We start from the raw sequence: 25525 nt of genomic DNA, 5'->3' as shown, positions 1-25525 counted from the left end.
ATCTAAAAAGACGTAACAAACAAGCTTCTGAAAGGTAAAGCCACAGCCTAAAATTAATAACAAAAATTGTACAAAAACTGATATTTGAGATCAGTGACCACCAGCCCTTTGTGAGGGACCACCATCCCACATAGGTCAGTAAGCCTTTCATCCTGAGAGCTTCAAAACTGGCAGGTGACTTTAATCCCTGTAACATGGCAGAACAATACGTACCAAGGAATTTGGCCCCTGGCAAAGACCCTTTCTATTAGCAGGAAACTAGTCATCAAAGCAGCATGTGTGGTTGGCAAGTGGGTCTACTCATTATCCCCCTAATTTCTATTGAGCATCCTTGATTTGGGGGGCTGTGTTTCCTGGGCTCACTACCAACTGCAAATTGGTGAGCGTTATACCATGCCCACACTCTGTGCAAAACCACCAGCCTCTTGCCTTGCAGACTGTGCAAGGGCAGGAGGGAGCCCAGCCAGGCAGGCAGTGTTTGTAATATGGCACCCAGCAATTTTGGAGGCAACGCCATCTGGCCTTCAGCTTTCCAAGAGCGCGCTCCACCTCCAACCCACAACAGCTGGCACAGCATGGAGGGGCTCCTTCGCCAGAACCGCAAATCCTTCACACCCCTGCAAAAGCACAGAAGCAAGTGTTGTCTGGGGTGGCATAAACCTTGCAACTAGGGAAAAGTTGGAGGAGAGAGAAAGAAATGAAATAAAACTTTGTGGTCAGGAAACAAATCAAAACATGTGTCAGAAAAAGGTGACAGATTTCCCTACTGCTATATCACTGTGTCTCAAGACACCTCTCCAGTATCTGTATTCCCTTTTGGTAATGGTTGGTAGCTAAAGTAAAGGCTGGTACCTAAGGAGACTCCTGTCCGTTGCAGCTCTGCTCCAGGAAGCTGCTGCATATCTATTTGCCCGCCTGTAAACCGAGGTACCTGGTATCCTCTCCGCAGAGCACTCCGAACTTTGCTGATGAAATGTACTTTATTAGGCATCATTCTTATGAAATGTTTTCTGCCTGTCACAACAGGAAGCAAGATGTTCATGCAGAGAATTTTTTTGCTGAGTCAATTTACCAGCCTTTCAACATTTATAGTACAGGAAATGTACTACCGTAACTCTGAGTTTTGGTCCCTTAACGGGCTTCATGCTCACCACTCCAGTAAATGAAGCCCAGTTCATCGACTCCCTGTAAAGACTCTCTCAGTGTAAGTTTGACAAAACCCTGTAGTTTGTGAATAGCATACTTTTCTGTCTAAAGTAAAAAAAAAAAAAAAAAAAGGTAACTAGAAACCTGTGTCAATATGTTGGATACTACATTTGGAATTCTGTTTTGCCTGTATCTTTTTTTAACACGCTTTGTTTAATTTAATTCTTAGATATTGAACTTTTTGAGAGAGAATTTGAAAGCACGTAGTGACACACTTGGATACTGTTGTTTTTTCTCTCCCAAACTGGCATATGCTTCTTTTCTATTAAGGTTTCACACTTCTTGCTGACATATAATCTGTTTCCTAAGAAAATAGACTTTTATCAGGTTGTGAAAAGTTTCTTACAAAAAGAAAAGCTAGTGTATTTTGATAGTTTGCTAAACATCTGGAACTTTTTCTTTTCTAAATTCATTAAGACTTTGCTCTCTGAACGGACTGAAGGCGTTAGCAGTCTCTGAAGGCGATGGGCAGGGCGACGTGGTGTGTGCTGTAACCAAAGAGTTTAGGAACCACAGGGGCGTTGCTGAAATAATAGAGATAAAAGGGAAAGTAGGGCTAAACCACTAATGCATCCAAAACCAGCTGGATCCCAAGAGGAATTTCCATTTCAGTTTTGAAGGGGCTTGGTCAGGTCACACAGGCTAGTGCTGGTCCCCACTGCTCTCCGTGCCTTGTGACATTTGCCCAAGGAACGCGCTCGGGTTGGGGGCACAAAGTGGAGAATGGAGGTCAGGAGCCTGGTGAAAGGCTCAGGTGTGCCACAGGTATTTGGCAGAGAGGGAAAAAAAGCAGCAGAATTTCAGAGGGAGGGAGTTTCAGATCCAAAACCAGTCATGTTACATCATTCTTGGTGAAAGAAAAACAAATTCATTCTGGTTTGGGCCAAAAAAAAAGCTGTCTCCAAGCTTTTTCAATTCAATTGTTTCTCGATGAAACAATTATTGTGAAATTATACATTAAAAAAAATCATTTTGAAAATGTCAAATTAAAATATTTTTATTTTTAAATCTTGGCAGCAATTTGTTATTCTGACAAGAAGTAGTCATTGAGATGAGTATGCATTGGGACATGCATTGTTATTTTGTTTTTCTAATAGCTAAAATTTTTTTTCCTTTCCATCTTTGGGGGTTACTTACTAATTCATGAGGCCATTTAGTGCTCCATAAGCTTTTCTTAAAACCAGCCACAGATTTCTCAACAGAGGAAGGATCTTCTTTTCACAACTTCCTCACAATTTTTTAATCCCTAGGACAATGTACTGGTGACAAGTTTTATTTCAGCTCACACAGGGCATTGGCTAATGGGTAAATATTGCAACTTTAGAATTCATTTTAATAATGTATTCAAAATTTATGGCTCAAAATGAAATATCAGTGGCTAAATTTTATATGATGACATTGATCATACTGCAGAGGTTTAGGTAAACATGCCATGTATTTACAAAAGCTTGCTGTTTCTTAAAAATCAGGCACACAATCAAGTTACATAGGTTTAATGAGCTCCTTGTCAGCTGAGAGGAGGTTTAAATTAACTCCAGTTTAGATAAGTGTATCTGACTGCCTTTGCCACGGTCTGAGAGGGCTCACGAAGAGCAGTACAGCAGCTCTGCCGCTGCATGAGGACCCACCATGCTCACTGCATGCCTCAGCTCCCACTGCAGCCCACCAGGCATTTCAAGAACCAATTAACTTTTCTCACCTGATCAGCCACTGGGCTGAACGTGACCTAGATCAGTGCCACCACGTGATGTTGCCATCAGAGGGCTCTGGGTGCACTGACACACACATTGAAGAGACCTGCGGGAAGTTTTTGTGGAACTGGTGTGCGGCAGCTCTGGCACTGGGTGCCAAAACCACTCGTGTTGTTTCTCTAGCCCCTCCAATTGCATTGTTTCACAACTGCAAATCATCAGGCACGCTAACATCATGAAGCCCACTGGAGTGGTTTGGGGTTTTTTTGCAAAGCCAGTTTCTGCCCAAAGCAGCTCTGTTTCTCTTGCAGAATTCATGCATGCCAGCAAACCTTGGCCACTGGAACAGGGATGTCCCACCTGGAGGGACCACAGCTTAGGAGAATGCTTGGTTCTCTAATGGCAATGCTGCACTCCACAACTAGAGCTCCAGGGTAGCTCACAGCAAATTTTCATATTGGACTGGTGAGCGAACATTACACAAGCAATCCTCACTGATAAGATGAGCTGCACCCTCCCATCAGTCACAGCAGACACTCCTGAATGCTCCATGGACTTGGAATCACCCTGATGACGATAGCCCTAAATCAGAGCAGAAACACGTTTGTGCAATGGTACCAAGGTCCTTGTGCTGTCTGCACTGCCTGATCCATTGGGATGACAGCAAACTTTAAGTTCTCAGAGCTGTCATTTCAGTGGCTTTTGGGAGCCGAACATCTACTTTAAAGAGGAGGGGCAGGAGACCTCAGTAGCTAATGCCGTTGGCAAACCGTAAGGTAGCAAATTCTGTTTTGGTGCTACCAGAGATAACTGAAATATATATTTACATATTGTTCCTGGCTGATAAAGCTCTAATCGCTTCAGAGGAAGATAAGATGCATAAGTATTACTAAAAGTAACATAAGTGCTTCTCTGTTTTTGTTGCTTATAGTTCAGCTTTTGTATACTACTGCCCAAATACAGGTGACCTTACATTGCAATATAACTTTATAGTTATTTATTTCTTACTGTCTCTTGATTTGAATCAGAAAATGGGGGGTTTTAGTAAGAAATATGAAACAAATTGCTGCAAGCAAGCAAAAATGGTCCCAAACCCCAAAGAGCAGGTGTACATTTCCATAATGGCTACAAGATTCGGAAAGCTGTGGCACTTTGTTGCATGTGTCTTGGAAGGGAATTAGTAATCTTCATGTGCTTTGTCCTAGTGATTGAAATAAATTACTTGCTTAAATTGCTAAGCAAGATGACCCATCTGTTGGCCCATGCATGTTCAGATTCTCAGTGGGTTTATTATTCCAAATAATGACTGCCATATGCAACAGTAAACAGTTCTTTTAAAATTGACTGAAAGATCCTGTGCTACTTTTGAAGGCAATTTAGAAAAGTTATTCATGTTCCCCTCAAGAACCTGCCATTCAACTCAACTTTTAGAAAGTGATCCTGACTGGTTTACCCTGATGGAGCTATTGCACTGCTTTTCTGTGAAGGCAGACACAAAACTACAGCAGGAGTCTGGATTGGATCAGATTTATTCTTCATGAATGGAGAAGATTGCAAATTATTAATTACACAGCTCTGCAGCCCCAAACAGCACCAGGCACGTCCCAATTTATTTGTTTAGTTGCATTGCCAAAGCAACTATCATATCACGAAGTTGCAGGAATGATCAGTATCTTTAATAGATATATTATAGATAGATAGATAGATAGATAGATAGATATAGATATAGATATATAGATATATAGATATAATAGATATATATAATAGATATAACAGAATATATCTAAGCTGACAGCAGTCACAGTAACACTCCCCAAGCCACCAAAGAAAGAAAAAGACTCTCCCAATCCAAATTCACCTTCCTCCTCAGAAACTGCCTGAATGACTAGCCGAACTCTATAATGCTCCTTGATGGTCAACAAATTCTGCCCCTGTCAGACCAGGAAAGCGGAGTGTCCCAGGGGTGAGGGCTCTCCCTGAGCACATTGTCCCAGGGGTGCCCAGAGGCACAAACCAGGAGACTGCCAGCACAAGCATCTCTGCCGGTGTCCGGGGCCAGGGCAGAAGGCAAGGGTAACAGCAGGACCTGAGTCAGCATGGAGACATGGAGACATGGAGACAGTTGCTTGCTGTCAGCATGCCCAGAATAAAGGGATCATGGCACAGGGAAATTTGTCTGGATAGGGGAGCGGTTCCTCTGCTGACAAATTAACAAGTAAAGCTAGAGGTGGACGTCAGCCTATGCAGGAGATGAGTATCATCACGTTATTTCCTGAGCAAGCACAGTGCAAAAAGGTCACCTGTTCTCAGGGAGGGGTAAGCCCATACCCTGTCCACCATACTGGTGTGCAGGTACCCACAGCTCATGGCGCTAGGTGGGACTAAACAAAACCAGACTTACCATCAAACAGTGTGCATGCCTCTACAGGTTAAAGCGTGTGCCTGTGTGTTGGATTTGACCACCTCCCTTTGTTTTATTATTCTTTATTGCTGATTTTCTGTTAAATCCCACTGGTTCCCATCCTCTAATCTTTCCCTGTTAGGGAAGGGCTGAAAGCCAGACTTTCACAAACAGTCCTTAGATACGTCTACTTAATAAATAAATAAATGGCAAGGCTCCTTTTATAACTTCCTTTGCCTCTAATTTAGACCATCCCCGTTTCATCCCCAGGCTGAACACACATTCAATTCATACAAGGCCCATAACCATGTTAAGGCCACAGAGCATCCATGATTTGTTCATGATGTTAACAATGACTCACCATGGCCAGATTACAGATGTTAAATTGCTGATGGATGGCCCACATCCAGCACGTGGTATTCAGCTGAGGTATTAATCATGTGTGGAAAGATCTTTCTTTTTTCTTTTGGTCCCTGTGAATAATGAAACCTCTAATACAGTATATTGTACTTTACAAGCTCACTGAAATGAACTCCTTTCTAAAAAGAGAAAAGGATAATACTATTAAAGCAGCCGAATGCTCTACATGACATGATGACATATTAGGACTTTCTGGATAGCTAAATGAATACACTTGCTTTTTGTTGATTTATGCCAGTGGGACGGGTCCTTCTTTAAAAAGCTCTTTCCCATGAAGGGAAGTTTTCTTGTTTCCTTCTTTCTTTGTTGGAAACAGCTAACTTGTTGAGTGCGATACTGTCTTGATAGACAGTTATTCATGAAAAATGCAAAAGAAAAGCATGTCAAGGAGCAGGAAAGAAAGACTAAGTGCAGATTTGGGTAAGAAAAAACTTGGAAATAATGTTTTCCCTGGGCACGCTGGCAGAGGTCTGTCTTCTTCTGAGGTACTGAATGAGAATCAAGTGTGGGAATCTTCCACACCATATCTTGGGTTTCCTTTTCCTTTTCTTCTGACATGAGTATTTTCTTTGGTAAAAGGATAGCGAGTTGTACAGGGCAGTATACATTAACTGCCTGTGATAAGAATGGCAAATTATGACAGTTTTAACCTGCTCTGTTCAGCCTCACATTTCTGGTCCAAGGCAGGACTTATGTGCTCCCAGACCTTGTCACAGGAAAGTATTCATAATTCCAAAAGCATATCAGCATGTGCTTGAATTAATATAGTGAGAGTACCCAATTAAAGCTGAACATTTTGCGAAGTGCTTTCCTGAAGCAGGGTGTAGGAGAAAGGCATGTAATGTGTGTTAGCCTCCTCCACACATGGAGCAGTGGTCAACTCAGAAGTGGTGAAGGATCCAGAGTCCGCCTGACTCCATGAAACATGCAAGGCTTGGAATAAGCATATGTTTTCTGATGTGTTATATTTATTACAGTAGAATTAACTAGAGCACATTTTGACAATTCATTTAGCTGAATGAATCTAGTCAGAAGTATAGGGAAATTGTTTTGCATGTGAAGAGCCCAGAGTTGACATTTTCGCACTTTCACTATAAAACAAATGATCTCTGAATCTGCTCTCTGTAGCCTGGGTTTTGCTTTCAAACAGTGCTGATATTGTGCAGGAGAAGTGCTCAATCATGCAGTGGATCACTGCCAAGATGACAGATGAGGAAAGCTGTCACATTTTTTTTACTTCTAGATTCAGCCATGTCTTTTCTGATGCCTGCTTTTTTTTTTAAAGGAGTTTCTCATCAGTATTCATACTCATAACCTCTTTTAGCTTAGCTGAACTAGAGAACTACCTCTTCTCCATCATACCATCTTGCCTTTTGCTTAATAACTTGTTTCTTCAGATAGCCCATTTGTAGGTACAAGCTCACAGAACTCTGTTAACTGTGTTATTATGAACACATCATTTGAAGCAAAAATCTGCGTGTAAAGTGGACAAGTGAAGATATGTAAGAACTCAGATGCCTTGATGCAGGACACCACTATGTACCGGGTCTCCAGAAATGGCCACATGCTTCAAAAGAAAGTATGAAACTCCAAAACCAAAGTGTCTCATTCCTCTAAATGCTCTTCTTAAGGTGTGACTAAAGACAATAATGTATCAAAAATAAACAAACATGTCTCAGAGCAGGGAAATAGTCAAGAAAAATGAGCAACAGTCAGTTTCTTCCTGAAAGGGTGAACAAACAGAATAAGGTTCTTCTGACGTGGCACTGCAGCCATATAAGAAGCAAGGATAACAGTAAAAAAAAAAATTAGAGGCTTGGAAATATTTTCCTATGCTGCTGAAAAACCTGCCATTAATGCAAACCATACAGTATGCTCTGCTCCTCAATACGAGAAAAGCAGATGGTTTTGATATGGCCATGACTGTCCCTTCAGAAAGCAAATTCAGAATTGAAGCAGTGGGTTGCTGGATCATTCAGTGTCAAAGCTAATGGAGACTTCTGGTAATGGTATCATGGATAAATAGGGACAGTCCCTGGGCAGTCAGAGGCAGCACAAATGACATCCTGCTGGCTGTAGATGCTGAGGGAAGAAAACACCTGGGAGAATATTTGGCCTCCAGGCTGCTGCTATTTTGGAAGATGTGGACTTAGTTTTGCAGGGAAAGGAAGTAATTAATACAGGCGTATGTGGAACAACTGAAGATAGCACTGCAAATCTCTCCTGATAGCCATGGCTGGCTATAAATACATCTCTTAGGCTCTGTGTGCCATAGCATGAGATGATAACTGACATGCCGAGACAGCGATGTCAAGAGGCGGATGGGGACTGGAAACTCCATTTCAGGTGCCAAGACAATTTTCTTGAGAAAGGAAATCTGAAACCCGCAGAGGGTGGAATGCACCTCATGCAGAGAAAGAGTGCTGTAGGCTTTGGCCTTCACACCTCTCACACCCACTTCAGTCCTCGAGACACCATTTAGAGGGGGCTTGACCAAGGAACAAACCAGCATGGGGTCAATATCACCCTACTTTAATTAATCACTACTGCATTAGAAGCAATAACTGAGGAAATATAATGATAGTTGGGCCATATGAAGCAGCTGCAAAGTTTCTTAGCAACTTCAAGAATGACCCTTCAACCCTTTCTCATTACTCATATGATTAATGCTTATCCATATGAATAGTCTCATTGATTTAACTCACACTTCTTCCGCAAGTAAGGACTTCAGAATCAGACACAGAAATGTAGAATTATACTCTTCCCCAGTTATTTCAAATCCAGGTTTAGTTAAGTGCAGTGATTAACTCAATAGACCTTGCCCCATAGAGGTTTTCCAGGAACTACTCTGTAACTAGGGGATCCACTTTAACTAAAAGAACAGTATCAACAACCATAGTGTAATCTGTCTTTCTAGTCCCATCTGTATCAAGGATGTTGTTTGAATTTATTTTTAAGTTAGATGTTCATAAGCAATCTTTAATAGCAGTCTCCACTTTAATTCAACACATGAAAAGTCAAGAAGAAAAAAAAAACAGGCAAAATATGAAAAACAGTAAAAGCCTAATAGGATGTCTTGTTAGAGATTCAATTAAAGAGTAATTTTGCCCAAATATATTCAGTTTTGCAAAACTACCTTTATTTTATGACTTTTTCAAACAATTTTCACAAGTCCAGTAAGTAGCTATGGATAGCAAAGTGCTTATTTTTCCCTGGAACACTAATATAATACTATTCCCCTCAGTGTGGTCTGTATTTCTGACATATGCAACAAGCCCAGACAACTTTCTCAGTATCATTATTCACTGGGAATCTCTAGCCTGTCTCTTGTTCCATCCCTAAGTAACCTTCATCTATCTTTTTCAACAAATTTTCTTCAACTCCTTATGAATCATTTTGCTGCTGTCTTAGAGGAAATCCACTTTATTATGAGGAGCTGCTTCTCTGAATGGGTAAGGGAAGCTAGGAGAATGCTGTTCTTGTGGTAATGGCTTCATACAGGTTTTCATCATGGAATCATCACAGGTATTATAATCCATATTTCAATTAAAACTGTAGGGTATTTTTTAAGTGACATATACTGGGGGACTTTCATCAAATGCTCCAGTATGTGCCTGCTATTAACACCTCTCCATCAGGTTTGCATTAGATATACAAATCACATCTCTGCAGTTAAAAATCATCTCTGTTCTAGGCAGAGTGCTGGACAGACCCAATCTGGCAAGGCAATGGTAGCCAGTGATTTATGGTCCATTTCAGATAACATTTCAGCTTCCATAAATAAGGACATGAACTTCTTTACACCACCAAGCTAAGCCCATGGCCTTATTCTCTGTCTGTATATTAACACTCAATTTTAGGTGGCAGGTGGCATTTTTTCCTTTACTGCTGTGTGAGAAAAGTTGCTGGTCTCCGGGTTTACAATACATCCAGAAGAAAACTGAACAAATACATACAGTGGGAGGAGCTATGGATAAATTAGTTTCATATTTACCAGTACTGTACCTCAACTCTGGATCTTTTCATTACCTCTTCCATTTCACAAATTCAGCTAATGTCTGCCTCCCATGTTCTTCGGACATCTTTGCATACCAGTGCTCACACATTAACAACTTTCCTATTGCTAGGAGCCTTTGTATCAATCCCTTTCTGCACCAAGGGAGCACAAATACTGGTGACAGCATCGGTCCTACCATGAGCTGCTCACACACTTTGTTGGGTTAGTTTCTCTTCCCAGTACTTCATTCTCTGATACAGAATTACTAATATTTATTACTTAACTCTAGCCAAGCATTTCTGGTCTTCTGGTTTGTCCCAGATCAAAACATCACCTATATAAAATACTCTTGCTCGGTGTCATTAAAATGCATTGCATTCTCAGCAGAGCACCTCAGGCACCCCAAAAGCCCTTCATGGAAATTTTGTTTCCCAAAGGATGTGTTAAATTTGCATAAACAAATGTTCTTGGTTTTAATGGAATGTGTGATCACAGAATTGAGTCTTTCAAACAGAAATGATGTAATTAAAGAGTGAAACGCTGGGTCAGCACAGTATATAATATGCACTCATATGAAGGGTCTCAGCACTCAGCTCAGAATTCTTACCACATCTGCCTCAGTGTAACAACACACCCATTCTGCAGTTGTCTCTTCTCCACCGGTTTCCAGTGTCCAAAAAGTTCAATGGTTTAAAGGTGCACTCCAATGCTGCACCTTTCCCAGCACCAGACTCTTCCAGCACGACTAAGATTGCTCCTATAGCACTGCCCTTTCAGGCTCTCTTAGTCTCCCAGACACTCCCTTTACTGCAATTCAGAGGTTCATTTACTCAAAGCGAAACAATAACAGTGAGCTGTTCTGACAGAAAGTTTTTTCTACTTCCTCCTTTCTACAAAACTAGCAATAAATAAAGCAAAAAATTGACATTTTCAATTTGCATGTTAAACTTTTCTCCCAGCTCCTACTGACTTGGAGCAGCTTGGAGCAAAGCCAGACAGATGTGAGGATGTAGTTCATCTGGAAAGGGAAACTAGAGTATAATTTGGCAATTCTTCTGGGAGGAAAAGGCATGCCAAAGGGAGCCAAGCCTCTGAAGAAGTAAAATATACGTCGCTCACCCCTTCTCCCACTATTCCAGCAGTAAAGTGATATACCTTTATTAATATTTATTGCCACTGAGCAGCATACAATAGTTTATAGAAATTACTGGCACCAGAAGAAAGGAGGTGAGCAAGAAGGGGATGGGCGAGAGGGATGGGTGAAGTTGAACAAGTTGTCCCAGCCAGTGATGATAGTGGGTTTGGCCAACCGCTCTGAAAAGCTGCTACATCCAAAGAAGCAGAAATTGCTCTGAGAATGGGCTCTCAGCTGAAGGTTTCCAGTGCAAGGAAGTCCTAATTACAAATTAGCCAGGGTAACTCACTGTGAGGTGGACACTGTCAAGTTTGCTTTCCACCAGATGCACAAAGCAACTTCCAGAACAAAAAGGAAAATGCCCAGCAACTGACCCCGTTTCCCAGCTATCGGGGCAAAGGGAGCTCAGAGGTGTCTCCACGCAGTGCAGCTGGGTCCCCGGCACAAGAGCAGAACAGCTGTAGAAGGACTTAAGGGGGCCACTGAGACGTATCCTGAAGCAGTGCAAGGCACCGTCAAGGGTTTTCAGTCCTCACAGGCAGTGATGGAGCTTAAAAGCCAGCAGAAACACTTGCCTATAGCTTACATATTTCACTCTCCAGTGAAGCCAGTGACAGGTCCCCTCCCTGTTAGCTGAACTCTGGATTTATCAGGAGCAGACATCTGTGGCCACCGTCTACTGGGACCACCCATCAGCAGCAGAAAATGCCTCCACGCACTCAGTGAATATCAGGAGGTCGGGGGGTCACTTGCTCCTACCAGTTGACTAAAAGTACCTCCACACAGCCTGAATGAAAGGTCATTTTAAGATACTGTGCAATTCACTGGCAGGGCACAGCTCAGGATGGGACAAAGGCAGCAGAAGGAGCCAGCTTCATTCCAGCCCTGCTCTGACTTCAGAAGTCATCGCGTTCCCTATGATAACAATTTAAAACATAAGCCTCTTATCAGCCACACATTGTATTACAGACAGAAATGCAAACACAGATCTTTTCCCCCTTCCAAAAATAGCTTCCTCTTTTTTCGTTTTAGAAAATGACAATATGAGGAAAAAAAACCATTTTGTTTTTCTGCAGGCTTTACGTCTTTCTGGCTCCGGAGAAACTGGTAGCAGCTGGTTTAATTTCCTCAGTTTCCCGTGTCAAAGGTTCAAACACAGTTGTAGATACTCTTTATGAGTGAAATGTTCTCCTGCTCTTTGGATCAAAAACCTTTAAACAAAGTCAGATGACTCAGTTTCAGCGTGCTGGGAAAGCCTGGGTGAACTCTTTATAGATACATTTCGCCTCACATTTACAAGCGCTGCTCTGCAATGAGATCTCTACAGTGAAATATCTGTCTTTTCAGTGGCCATCCAATTTTCCTCCTCTGGTTAACTCTTTCTACCCAGTCCAAAGAAAATTTACACTTCGCCAAAACTCCAGGAAAGCCCAATACAAAATCTAGATTGGATTTACATTTCATTTGCCCCAAAATTCTTTTTCATTGTCAATTAAAGACCAAGTAAAAGTAGAAAAAAACAGAATGACCAGAAGAGAGAGGCAGTAGAGAATGAATTAGATGGGGAAAACAGTGAGAAAGGTGAAAAAAATCACCACAGGCAAAAACAGATCCCAAGTGTAGACCTGTTGGACTGGGCAATGAAGACTTACAAAGGAATCTGCTCATAAAGAGGCTCTGACAGCCCAGAAATGTCTCCCAGCAGCAGCTGTCAGGAACGGGAGGACAAGCCCTATTCCTCTCCTCCAGAAGAGATGATAGTTCCCTATTGTGAGAGTAGGTGCTAATTATTATTTCCTTTCTAGGACCGAGGGAGGCTTTTAAATCTATCCAACGCATCAGTAAAATAGACTGTGACACGAGATATATATATATTTGGCAAAATGGAACAGTATGGGGCTCTCCCTACCGTGGCTGAGAGGCAAAATGGAAAACAAGTGTTAGTGGGAAAGTTTAGTGCTTCTGGTATGGGGGTGCATCTGGTTATCCGCATGGGTGGGGTTAGACAGTGGGACCACAGGGTGTGCGACCTCAAGGTATATGATAAGCTGCATTTCTAGCAGCTTGCGGATAATGAATGGGAAGGCACTTTGGTTTTCCCTGTGTGCATCAAGTGCAAAGGTTCACATTTTTGTTCAGCTATACACCAGCACTGGAAACCAACATCGGTCACTGGGGGAGTCTTTTCAATTCAGCAGGTAAGGGTGCTGACTGCACTTCCTTCAGGCAAGCCAGACCTTATTTTGCTGACTAAAGAAGATGCCACTTAAATTAAAACTTCTGTAACCATATGTTTCAAAACTGTGGGTCATATTTTATACAAGAATGACTGTGACAGGCTGTATATTTCTGCTGATTTGCTGTATTTCCACAGTGCCCTGCTGAATAAAGCTATCAAACTTTATCCTGTTTTTAAGTTAAAAAAATAGCTAACAATCCTATGTATGAGAAAGATTCCTCATGTGAGCTAGATGTTACAGTAAAATCAACAGAACTTCCATATTAATGATATTTTTCTGTAATGTCGAGGCATCGATTTATAATGTGTGAATGTATGCACTCAAACCATTCCATTTAACCTCACAGCATATTGTTTGAACACTGCATTTCACTTATGGGGGAAGCCTTGGGCTTTGAATGATGTGTAACACAATACAGCAGAACAAATCAAACAACAGAGTGGCCCAAATCACAGTCCATCACACCATCATATACAGTAAGGGGCCCTCCAGCATAGCAGATGGGGTTCAACAGATAGGTATGTATAAATGAAATACATAGAAAACAAAAATTTTGTCAGTTTTGACAGTCCATACCAGTCAATGTGGAGCTGAGAGTTGTTGCTATGAAAGCATGAGGCTCTGCCACCAATATCCACATCTGCAGACCAGCAAGTGCAGCCATCTGGTAAATCCCAGTGAATAATGCAGAAGTGGATGCTGCTTGGGTCAATGAGCTACCTGAAACCCAGGAGAAGCATTTTGTTTGCAAGGAGGTGTGAGAAGCATGTTGAACAGGAGAAGAGTAAGGAAGGCTGAACAAAGAAGCCAGCAGGAATCTGCCTGGACATACCGAAGGGTTGAGGTAAAAAAAAAAGTCTTCTGTCACTTTCAGCAGTTTATCTGGAAAGGAATTACCTGTCAGTACCTGGAAAATGAAGGGAAATACTGCACGTGGAGACCTGGTGATGCCCCAGAGGAAGAATGAGGCTGGGCACTACCTTCAGGAAGTTTTCTGCTCTGTTTCTCTCAGATACCTTGAGAAAGATCCATGATGTATTTGAGTAGCGAACAAAATCTGCATGTATTTTTCTCTATCTGGTGTTGTCTGTTCCCTGAGGGAGCATACTGTGGGCAGTATGACCACATGGGCTGGGAATGATTATATTTAAGACATCGTGTAAACCTGAGGGACCTGCTTATAACTGCTTCAGGTGCTTGGGTGGGAATAAAAGCCACAGCACCAGTGTCCCAGCAATGCAGGCAGAGGCACTAAAATGGAGCGAGTATGGCCTCAGGGTCAGGTTTAAAGCAGCTTGAGGATTCACCAGATGGACAGTCTCACAACCTGGCCATAAGCCATCAGTGGGAGGCAGAAGGGGACATCCTTAACCCTGTAAGAAGAGCCACATCCAGGTCTCAACCCCCAGCTGTCCCAGAGATGGTGCAGGCAGGCATGACCCCACTGGTAATGCAGCTGGGACATTTGTGAATCCCCGTGGCCACGCGAATGTTCAATACACAGCTCACAACTAAACTCTGAGATGAAATAATGTTGTAGTCACACTGGGGAGGGGAGGCAAAAACACATTGTTAACACAATTCTCAGATTACTGACACCTCACTTTAGGTGTAGCCTAAATGGCAGTCACTGAAGTATTTATCAAACCGCTGGGTTTTAGCAGACTTCTAGGGATCCACAGCCTGCAGCTGAGGAGTCCACAAAAGGTACCGAGGAAACACAAGCCCTACTCTCTTTGGGAGCAAATTGGTTGTATAAGGATCCACACCTCTTTGTGCAGTTCTGCTCCACCAGTCTCCCTCCACTATCTCTGGGCTTGGAGGCTGTCCTCACTACTCTACTTTTCGGTAAAGGGAGGAGTTAATTCACTGCCCTTGCACCCAGAGCACCTAAACCCTCTGATTTTCTGCCACAAAGAAAAGCAGTCATGGAGACACACACACAAGAATGAGGGAATTTTTAGAATAAAAAGAGCATCCGATGTTTTATTGTCTTACAGACACGTTTTTAGAGAGAACATAAAACGTTTTAGTTCAAGTCATACGCTAACTGCTAAATAACAAAAAGAGCTCAGCCAAAGTAACTCTTCTTTTATCTGTTCAACTGTGATGTTTCTTCCACCCTTCTCTGCAGCACCTGGTCACATGCGAGTGTGTGGCCATGGTCACACCGACTCTGAACTAGACTAGTTTTATCCAATACGGTTAAGTAGAGTCAATGCCAGAAGCAGGATTCTCATTTAAGAGCTATTGACCCATCTTCTTGTGAGGTGGCTCACTAGAGCTTCCAGCTCCTGCCCCACCAGAAATAGGGCATAGACCTCAGGAGTCTGATATCAAGACTGTGCCTACACCAGCTGGCTGTGATTTGGTCTCCTCTCGCCCACTACCAAATAGCAGGAAAAAACGTCCCCTTAGAAAGACAGGTTTGACTGAAGAATTGAAGCCTGTGTAATTCTATGTCAGGTGAAGTTTCTTTGGCAACATCTGGCAACGTTGCAGAATTTCTACACTCCGCTGAGATTTAGAAGAGCATATGGTTTCCACTATAGCAAAACAAATCACTCCTTGAACAAAAAGCTCTGAAAAGGAGTGGGAAAAGGAAGATGAAAGTTTCAAGTCTGTTTGTAAATTATGCATTATCCGTGCCTGTAACGCCCAGAGGAGCCATAAATTTAGAGGTTTCAACAGAAAAGCCTATAGCTGACACCTTACATTCGTAAAACTCATTACTATCCCTGGAGTGAAAATGAAGGGGAAAAAACAGTGAATAAATAATTGAGAAGATAAGAACTTTTCATCATTTCCTTTTGCTCTTTTTCAGCTTTTTGCTACAGTTTCAAGAGCAATACAGGATTCACATCAGCTGTGGTCTTAAACATGAAAAGTGACCAGTATTTTTCCAGTGCATTTGATTGCAAAATCAAAACAGTTCAGTTAATCTTACAAGTACAGATCACAAAAATGGGAAATTCAAATCTAAGATGTTTTCACTTTCAACATTCAGTTCTGCATCTGCCACAGTTACCAATTCTGTAAACTGGATCCAAAACTAACCTGGGCTGTCATTTTATTTTTGCTGCAGCTGAAATCTCACAAGAAAGAGTGGCTGAGAAAGCAGACAGTGGCCTTTAGGAAATTTTTAGAATATTTTTGATGATCCAGAGGTTCTGCAGTATTTTAAAACTTTTTCTTTAGTCTGTGACTTTTTCTAAAGTCCTTTTATTCTTTTTCATCACTTTGGCCTTTCTATATATTGCCCAAAATCTGTAGAAGGGTTCTTCTCAGAAGCCCATGTGACATTGGACTCGGTATGACAAGGAAAACAGAGAAATGAGTGAGTCATGCAGAGCAATTTTGTCCAAGGATTAGATGCAAATAACTGTGGGAAAAACGTGCTTTTTGACACCCTTTCTACAGGAACATTGATGCCTAGCATTGCAGAGTGTTTCACTTTTCTGCTTTTCCCTCATTTCACTTTAAATCACATATGAAATATCAAGAACTAGATGCACTGTCTCCCTTGTGACTAGATGCAAATAGCCCCTTTCCCTTCCTTTTCCCTCCAGCATAAAAAATGTGGATGGTCAGAGAACAGGAAGGAAAGCAAAAGACTGCAGTCTTTTTCTTTGCTATTAAAAGTCACCAATTTTAATTCAGTTTTGCAATTAAAGGGTGATCAGCCCAGGGGTTCTCTGCTGCTGGCAGCTGCCAAGGCAGGGCTGCAGCCCTGGCTGCCAGCACCAGGCAGGAGCATTCCATGTTCAGGTCCTCCCTGCCTTGGCTCACCCCTGCTGCACTCCATCCCACCACCTTCGAGGGGTTTCTGCCCCACAGGCAGGCTGCAGGCTCACGTTTTGATCAGCTCTGCATTTGACTGCTAAACCCAGGTTTGCCCCTTTCTCTCTCCCTTCCTCTGCAGTGCCCTACCGCCGGGAAACACAGGCGGGATCTCACCTAGAGCCAAGGGCAGCCTTTTCCTCAACGTACACCTAGGACCTTCGGTTGTGCCACGTTTCAGGAAATAAGCGCTGAATATTTGAGCTGGCACACAGAAATCAGTGGGATGGCTTTGAAAAGTGCTGCCTTCCTAACAGATCCCCCTGTGTGGAAGTTAATACACAAACTTTAGAAATAAATCTGTGCAAACTGATGTGCGGGTCTGCAGACCCAGGTGAGGCTCGCCTCCCAGTTGGCCCCAGTAAAGGGCAGGAGAGGCCCCTGCTGCTCAGGAGTAGACCAGATACCCATGTGCAACTGACAGCATCAGTCTTTGCTCCACTTTGCTCCAGGAGAGAAGTCACCTACCCTCTCCTTGGGGAGCGAGTCACTTCTCTAAACAAGTCTTGGAGTGGTAAGGCAGAATTAGGGATCCTACAGTCCACTGTTCCCTTCCACTTCAAATTCCGTGGAGGAACTTAGGGGCCAAACTCTTTGACATCTTCCCTGGGGCCAAAATCACCATGCAGATGGAGCAGAGCAAGGTGGCTGACCACAGCACCCACTCTCCCCTTGGACCATGGCTGCTAGCCGAGCACCTCTTCCCACAGAGCCCAGCCCCAGTCCCGAAGCCCTCCTTCCTCCTCCTCGCTCGCCTGAGACCTCTACCTGAGGCACGCCGAAGAGCCGAGGCTTAGCCAGCAAATGACTCACAGATGCTATTGAATAGCTGTAAAAACACTGTGCGCAAATGAACAACATGACACTTAGGGCTGCTAGTATTCCTGCCAGTCAAAAGGAGTCCACAGGAAAGCACTCTGAGTAGTTTTACAGACAGGAATGCCCCATGGAAAATTATACATAAACACAAGAGATTGGCAATACAGTGCAGAGCAGTGTTCCCACGTAACTTCGTTTAGATTGCACTGAGCTGGTATATTTTTGTATGTCTTGAAGAAAAACATCTTTCTCATTTGCAGAAGATAAATTTAAAACATCAGTGATATGCTAGGGCCCAGGGCCTTTTATGCATCAGCTTTTACTATTCTAGTCCATGAGTCATAAGTTAGAGCATTTATCCCATAGGAACTTCTATTCCCTGGGCTACTCATTCAGATTGGCAGGTTTTGCAAACCAGCATGTAGTCCATAAGAGGCTGAAATTAAAAAAGGAAAAGGTGACACAAAGAGACCCCCCCTAGTAAAATAAACAATGGCAGTGGAAAGCTCTATTTATTGAGGCAAGAATGGGTCTTTGCAAAGGAAGAGTGACTTCATGGACTGAGCAGTGAGGAGTGGAGAATGCTGCCAAATCTGCCCCTGCGTTTTGGGAGTAGAATTAAAACCACACTGACGGTGCAGGCTGCCTTGCCATGCCACCCAGCCCACGATCACTCCCAAGCTGTCCTTCTGAAAAGCCAAGACACTGACCAAGTCCTGGCAGACGTCAAGACCTGCTTGGGCATTGCGTCTTGCTAATCAGTGACCTGCATGCCCAAGTCAAAGGCCCATGCGCCTCCAGTGTTTTGTGTGAACAGTGACAAAAGAAATCACCTACTGTAGACTTAAGCCCACTGATGGAGGTAACCCATGTCACGTCTGGCTGCAAAACGGTTACCAAACTTTTGTTTATTAATGGAGCTGGCCATGTCAAGTCTAAAAGACATCCACGTTCTGCCTGGTCCTTCATCACTGTGACACTGCTGTCCTGTAAGGAAAGGGCTCTGCAGTGGGAACACAGAGAAGATGCTGCCCCTACTCTTGCCTCCCACCAGCTCCTAGCAAAGGAGTGGGGTATAGCATAATGCTCTGTTCAAAAGGAATATTAACAGCTTCACACCATCGTTTGTCCCAGGTGGTACAAAAGGAGTATTCTACCCACTGGTTTTCAGCCTGTGATCTGAGGACCCCTGGGAGACTCCAGGTCCAGGGAAGAGGATGAAAGAAAATAAGTTCATAAATATTAGATAGCGATCTACAGATGTAATGTTTTTTAAAGAGTTCACAATTTTGCTGGAGGATGGTTAAGGAAGGATACATTAATCATAAAAAGGTGGAAAATTACTATGCTAGCTTTCAAAACACAAGATCATTGGTGCAGAAAACTGCATTTCTTTCTTTATAGAGGCATAGGTACATATGACATCATATAAACATCATGTTTAACAATAGCTAGACATATCCAGATGGCTACATCAATTCATAACAGCAGTTCCCAGGAAGGATTGTTGTGGATTATTACTGAGTTCAAAGGTTCACAATGTATTTTGTATTTTGCCAGTAGAAGAAATTGCTTGTTTCATAGGCACAGCTGAAAGCCCTTTTTGATACCACAAAATCCAGGACTGTTATCTTTGTTCACATGTTCTTAAATGCTATTGAACAGCAGAGATCTTTTTTTCTTTGCTCTGTGTGAAAACGATTTTTCTAGGAGGAGTCTAATGTACTGTAGTAGCAGAGGACTTTGCATTTCCATGCGACTCGGGCAATGATACACTCTGGCGTAGCTGCTCACCCTGCTCATGGTTACTTAGCCAAATTATCCTGCAAACATTAACAGGACCACCTGAGCAAGAACTGGCTCATCGACATCTCCAAGATGTTCACTGGGCTGCACCACTGGAACTGATGGTACACCCAGCAAGGTAGGGTGGATGCATCGCACCTCCAGAGTGATCCCACAACACCGACCTCAAGGGAAAGGAGTGTTTCTCCTTCACTTTGCTACATTTGACTGAATGGGTAAAAAGACAGGTAATATTAAAACTTCTAGAAGGGCATTTTGTTGCACAATAAACAGTCCCCAGATGACACGTACTCCTAGTCAGCAAAGCTGACATTTAGAGCTTTGACTAGAAGCCACCGTGTGTAAGGTTTCGACCAGTTAGGGAGTTTAAATGTACAGTGTAGCTAATTTTCAGGTACAAGGTCAAAGTTTCCTAACCTGGCCCCTATTGCTGTTCTAACCATTAACTGAAAGGTCCAATTTAGGCTATTTATATATCTGGGTACTTAATTGTTCCTTCAAATCAAGTAGTTAGACACTGAGGTCACTTAAATTGCACCTATAATTATTTGTGCCCGAAAAAGAGCAGGAACAGACAAAGAGCCCTTGGTAGGCCAGGCCAGCTCCCAGCCCCCTGCAGAGGCAGCCCAAGAGCGTTGGGATACTGCCGCAGTTCCCCCTGCCCTCGTGAGGGTGGTGCCCCGGAGGTTTGGCTGCCGCTCATTCCGAAGGCGAAGGGAAACCCACCAGCCTGCGGGAAGGCGATGGGGCTGGTGCTGTGGGGTCTGGCCGACGCATCCGACTGTACTGGGCCGGGTGGAGGGGGGGGTCCAGCATGCAAAGGATGCCGTCACCGAGAGGCTGCAGAAGGCGTGTCCGCCAAGCTCTCCGGTTTCATGGCTGTTTTCTTAACGTGTAACAGAGGGTGCCAGTTTAATATCCTGCTATAATACCTAACAGTGAGGGTCAAAAGCAGCATCGGAAGAACTGGGGCAAACTTAATGAAAAGAGGCTTAAACATCTTGAAAGAATATGGCTGTGCGGGTCCAGGCGCAGCTTGAGGCCCCTGGAAGGACCTCAGGTCGGGAGGAGTGTAAATCACTCGGGAGAAGAAGATGCCACCTCGTGGTCTGCAAGACCTCCAAGTGGGAAACGTCAGCAAAAGAAAAGATGAGTATTTTGGCTCCCATGCAAAAGCGAGAAGTGTCTACCTACAGCAGCGGGGCTTGCAACTCACGCGTTACCCGAAACCGAAACCCAGCCCTGGCCGCTGGGCCCCTGGCCTCCTTGCCCCTTCCCACCATCGCACGGAGCTCCGACCTCTTCCTTCGCCCATGGGGGATCTGAAGCTGCTGCCTGCGAGCGGCAGGAAAAGCCACACGCTCCTTCCCTGGAGCAAGCAGGATCCCAAATCCACTGGCAGGGATTCACCCCCCAGGTCCCAAGGAGGACAGGCAGCAGCACCTGTTTGAAATTAAATGCCTGGATTAAAAGCAGGACTTAAAAGCTCACTGCTTGAAATCGCCATGCCACAGATGAGGGTCTTTACTCCCCCCACATTTCTTTTTAGGGGCAATATAAGCTTCTTTACAAGAGAGGTTTTTTGAAACTTTCCATTCCCTTTTAACAATAACCAGAAGAAGTTTGTAGCACATTAGGGCTTAACTTAAGGAAATGAAGGAAGGAAGGATCTCCTGTTCATTGGGCTCTTGACCTGGTCTCTGATTGTGTAGGCATTATTTTGCAAACAGGAACACCTGCACTTTTTCCCCTATGTGGTTAGCAGGGGCACACACACATACAAGCCCTTCTGGGCATAAAAGTGCAAATTTTGAATAACTTCTCCCTAAAATGTATCCTCCCACACATACATCACTAATTGGTTGCACAGCTGTGGATTGTGCTGGGTGAAGACAGGGCCAACTGTGTTTAAAAGTGTGTGTGTCTGTGACTATTTGACTGTCCAGGTTCATAGATTTTTGTCAAGAAAAATACAGTATGCAAACATTTAAAAATAAGTGATAATACCTTGTGAAAAATATTTTGTAGTCTCTCTTGAAACAGGAAGAAAACTGATATGGAAGTTTTAGGCTTTGCATTCAGCGTTAGTAGCAAGGAGTAGGGAATATTGGATGTATAAGGACCCAGCACCATCAGGCAGCCATTACTGCTGGCGCATGTGTCACAGAGACACAGCCCTTCAGCAAAATGACAGCTATTCCAGTAGGAGACCCAGGAATGCACTTTATTTGAATGAACAGCTTCACTTTCTAGTTAAAGTCACAGTTAATAAATAGCAAGAAGTGCTTCTCAGCATGGGAACATTCAGGCACAGCCTGAACAAATGGGGTGCAGATTTTTTAAGGGTTTATTTTCATTCCCATTATAATATATGTCTCAGCTTGTAAATGCTTTTATGCCAACAGTAAAAATTTCCATTTATATGGATTGAATTGAGCCTTTGCAATTCAGTGGCAGTCTGGCCACTTTTAAGCAGATGTTGATATGCCTTGAATCTTATTTAGCTGAGTGAGTGACAAGCTGCTAGAGCCCGATGATTTTCTATGGCTGAGCATGCAGATAGGATAGATAGACATCCAAACCGATACATCATTCATTCCTATCAATGGAATGATATTTTGCTTGCCTGTGTGTGCATGGGCTCATATCATAAAAACACAGGCTAGCAGACCTACATGCAAAGGAAATTCTGTTTAGTTCATTGTAAGTTACGGATCTGCAAAAAAAACCCCCAACAATAAAAAGATCAAGGATGCTAACTGGCCTGGGAAGGTCTCAGTGCATTCTGAGAGTGCAGGAATTCTGTTTCCCACATTTTGCAGCCCATGATGCAGACTAACCCGGACAGTGTGGCTGGGTTTTGTTCCAGCTATCAGCTAAGGCACTGTTAAAGGAACCTTTCTTTACAGAGAGGTTTTCAATATGCATAAAGAGCCAAGCCTTCCTTCAGATCAGCTGAACCCCAACGGGGCTGTCTGATCCTTCTCTGTGAAACAAGGACAGCTTATGTTCAGCAATTACATTCCTGTCCATGCGCAGACAAGAGGCCACCGCCTTTGTCAGCCAGTACTCCTCGGGCTTCTCTTGCCTTTCAGTGGGGACGGTGACCTTTCTGACCACATCAAGATGCACCATCGCCATGTGCTCCACACGGGGCCCAGTGTGCGGCACAGCTTTTTTTCCAAGCATTGCTGGAAGAGGAGCCAGTCCGTCTCCACTGATCCAGCCTGAGGACAGTGATGGACTGCCCTCTGGGCCTAATTACTCCTCCACATAGAGGATAAATAATCTACATGACAACAGACTCCGTTCACTCATGCCCTCCCACACGTCCCTCCGCCTGCAGCTTAGCCTTGAGTGACAGATGCAGCAAGAGTTTGTGCGGATGAAACAGGCTCCCTTCATATGGACTTGTGTTGGCCATCCCAGCCACACTGCAACATCTTCCTTTTGGGGCAGAGCAGATACCCTACTAACTCATTTGCTCTGTAAAGCAACTTGGTTCATAGAGAACATAACTCCAATTCATCTAAACAAATGCAGACAGCTTTCTGCAGCCAAATGCAAAGGACTTCAACTTACCATCCCTTTTGGGACTGTCCTATGTGGCTTAGCAGAATGAACTCAGGTTATTCTCCGCTTACGGTAATTCTCAACTAAATTATACAAGGACACCCAGGCAGTTTTCTAAAAATATATCTTTCTCTGATCTTTTCCTTCAACTGTGAAAGGAAACAAGTCAAGACCAGGCGGAGGTGACAACTTACACACCTTTAGGTCCCTGCCAGGGCTCTGCACCCGCTGGCTGTTCGCTCTGGTTGTTGTTCTAGTTCAGTGAAAGGAAACCACTCTGTTTAACCTAGGACATAGCCACTGACTTGAAAATTTATTGTAAAAGCTGCCAACACTGTAAATCTCTCCTGTCAGCATCAGGCGGGTGCTGTTCTTAGGGCTCTGTCCAAGCAAGCCTTATAGTTCAGAGTTTAACCCATTAGATAACCAGAACAGGCAGTTTTCTGCGGCAACAATTTCTATAGCCATAGTTATCAGCATCCATGAGATGTAGCTTTCTAGAAGCAGCTGAAACTCCAAAACAGTCCTTGCCCAGGGCTGATCACAGCCCAACAGACCGGATAGATAGACCTCCATTGCTCTGAGTAAATATAAGGGAAATCTCTTGGGGCACAGGGGGAGAAGGCAGAGGGAATGCACTTTGCTGCAGCACTTAAGCAAATGCTGATGCTATAGACTCTGTCTAAACTGGCAAAGCACAAGCTGTGAGAGGCCACTGGTTTTCCATGACTTTGCAGACAAGTGAATGGTCAGGATGGGAAACAAGATGCTGCACCCATCCAACACCCGTCCCAGGCAGGGGGTCCCTTCTGCCAACTCTGCTGGGCCTGGCACCGCACCACAGGTACACAAAACTAGAGGGGAACCAGAGCAGCACTGCAGGGGATATAAACCCACCTCATTACAGATGGAAAGTTAGCCATATTCGAGTGCATCAGGAGTCCAGCTGCCACAGCAACACAGAACTACATTGTGTGCAGAACCACAGTTTGCCATCTCTGTAAAAACAGGCAAGAGACATTCCCTATGAGATCTGATAAGAACAGGAGCTGTTTGTTTAAATCTACTCCCTAGCCAAAAAAAAAAAAAGATGAAATAGCAAACCCTTGAAATGCAAGTAGAGGATCATTATTCTCATTAGAGCAACAGTGGGCACTTCTCATAATGTGTAGTGAAACACTGGTGCTTGAGTGAATAGGACCAACTGTTCAGCCCCAGAACAAATTGCACATCAGTCTTAACCTAATAGGTAAGATTAATGGAATGTCATATAATGGGGGAAAGTCAGAAAATTAAGGTAATTCGGCAGAAATGGCTTGGAATCATAGTCCACCTGAATGCATTTCTTCCGGAGGATTACTGTCTCCAGTGTTTTAGTTAAGAGTTATATTAATTTGAAAGCCGTGCCTTACACAGATCCATCCTGTGCTTAAAGGCCGGCTTTCTGCTAGAAATGCTTACTATGATACCTTTGCTGAAAGTTTGCCCAAACATCTCACAGCCAATTGCAAAGCAAAGTGTCAGGGGACTTGGAGCACCGTACCTTGCCCGTGTTTATGACCAGTTGACTTTTTGGCTCCAGCACCTGGATTTGTCAGGGCCTCTTAGCTGCTGCTGGGAATGTGCCCCAGCCGAGCCCGGCTGCTCTCCCTATCACCCCTCTGACAGATTAAAACACAACAGGGTCTGTTGGATGACTGACACATTCCTCCTCTGTCTGACTCTGAAAGGACTTCATTTAACAGCCCTGGAGTTGAGCTTTTGACTGACAGATTGTGAAGGGGAAAAGTCATTCAGTTCCATTAAGCTCAGTAACTGCTGTAGAACAAAACACCTTTAAAAAAAGGGGATGAAAAAAGAGCTTCGGAGAGCGGGGGCAGGAGCTTTAGGGAGAAAAAAGGGGATTCTTTTCAGGTTCAAAGACAATCTTTCCCTTTGCTTTCTGTCCATCAATGAGGGCAGCATTCCCAGAGGGAATACAGTCCAGCGCTCATTGGTGCCATTCAGCTGCCAATCTCCCTGACAGGGAGACCAAAGGGCCTCATGTTGCGCTGCGGAAACTGTCTGTCAGGCAATCAGCAGCTGCCATGACATCATCTGCCCTGTTTTTCTAGGACTATTATAGGAGACTGGGTCCAGGAGCGCTCCTCCAGAGTGGTATTCATATTTTCCTTTTGCCCCCCAAACCGAAATTTCTTTATAAAAGGAAACACAGTCTTGGTTGCATGGCTGTATTTGCAGGAGAACTAACCGTGCCGAAGAGGGGGGGCTGCGTGCCTTCAAACCGGTCTTTTTCCACTTGGAATATATCATGCCAAAGTTGCACAGCCCCTTGGCTATTTTTTGTTGTAAACTGGGTTTTATTTTAAGAAATACTCCAAGTTAAACAGCAATGAT

This window comes from Haliaeetus albicilla, chromosome 2 (genome assembly GCF_947461875.1).
Source record: "Haliaeetus albicilla chromosome 2, bHalAlb1.1, whole genome shotgun sequence".
Classification (NCBI taxonomy): Eukaryota; Metazoa; Chordata; class Aves; order Accipitriformes; family Accipitridae; genus Haliaeetus; species Haliaeetus albicilla.
Note: the sequence above shows the minus strand (reverse complement) of the source record.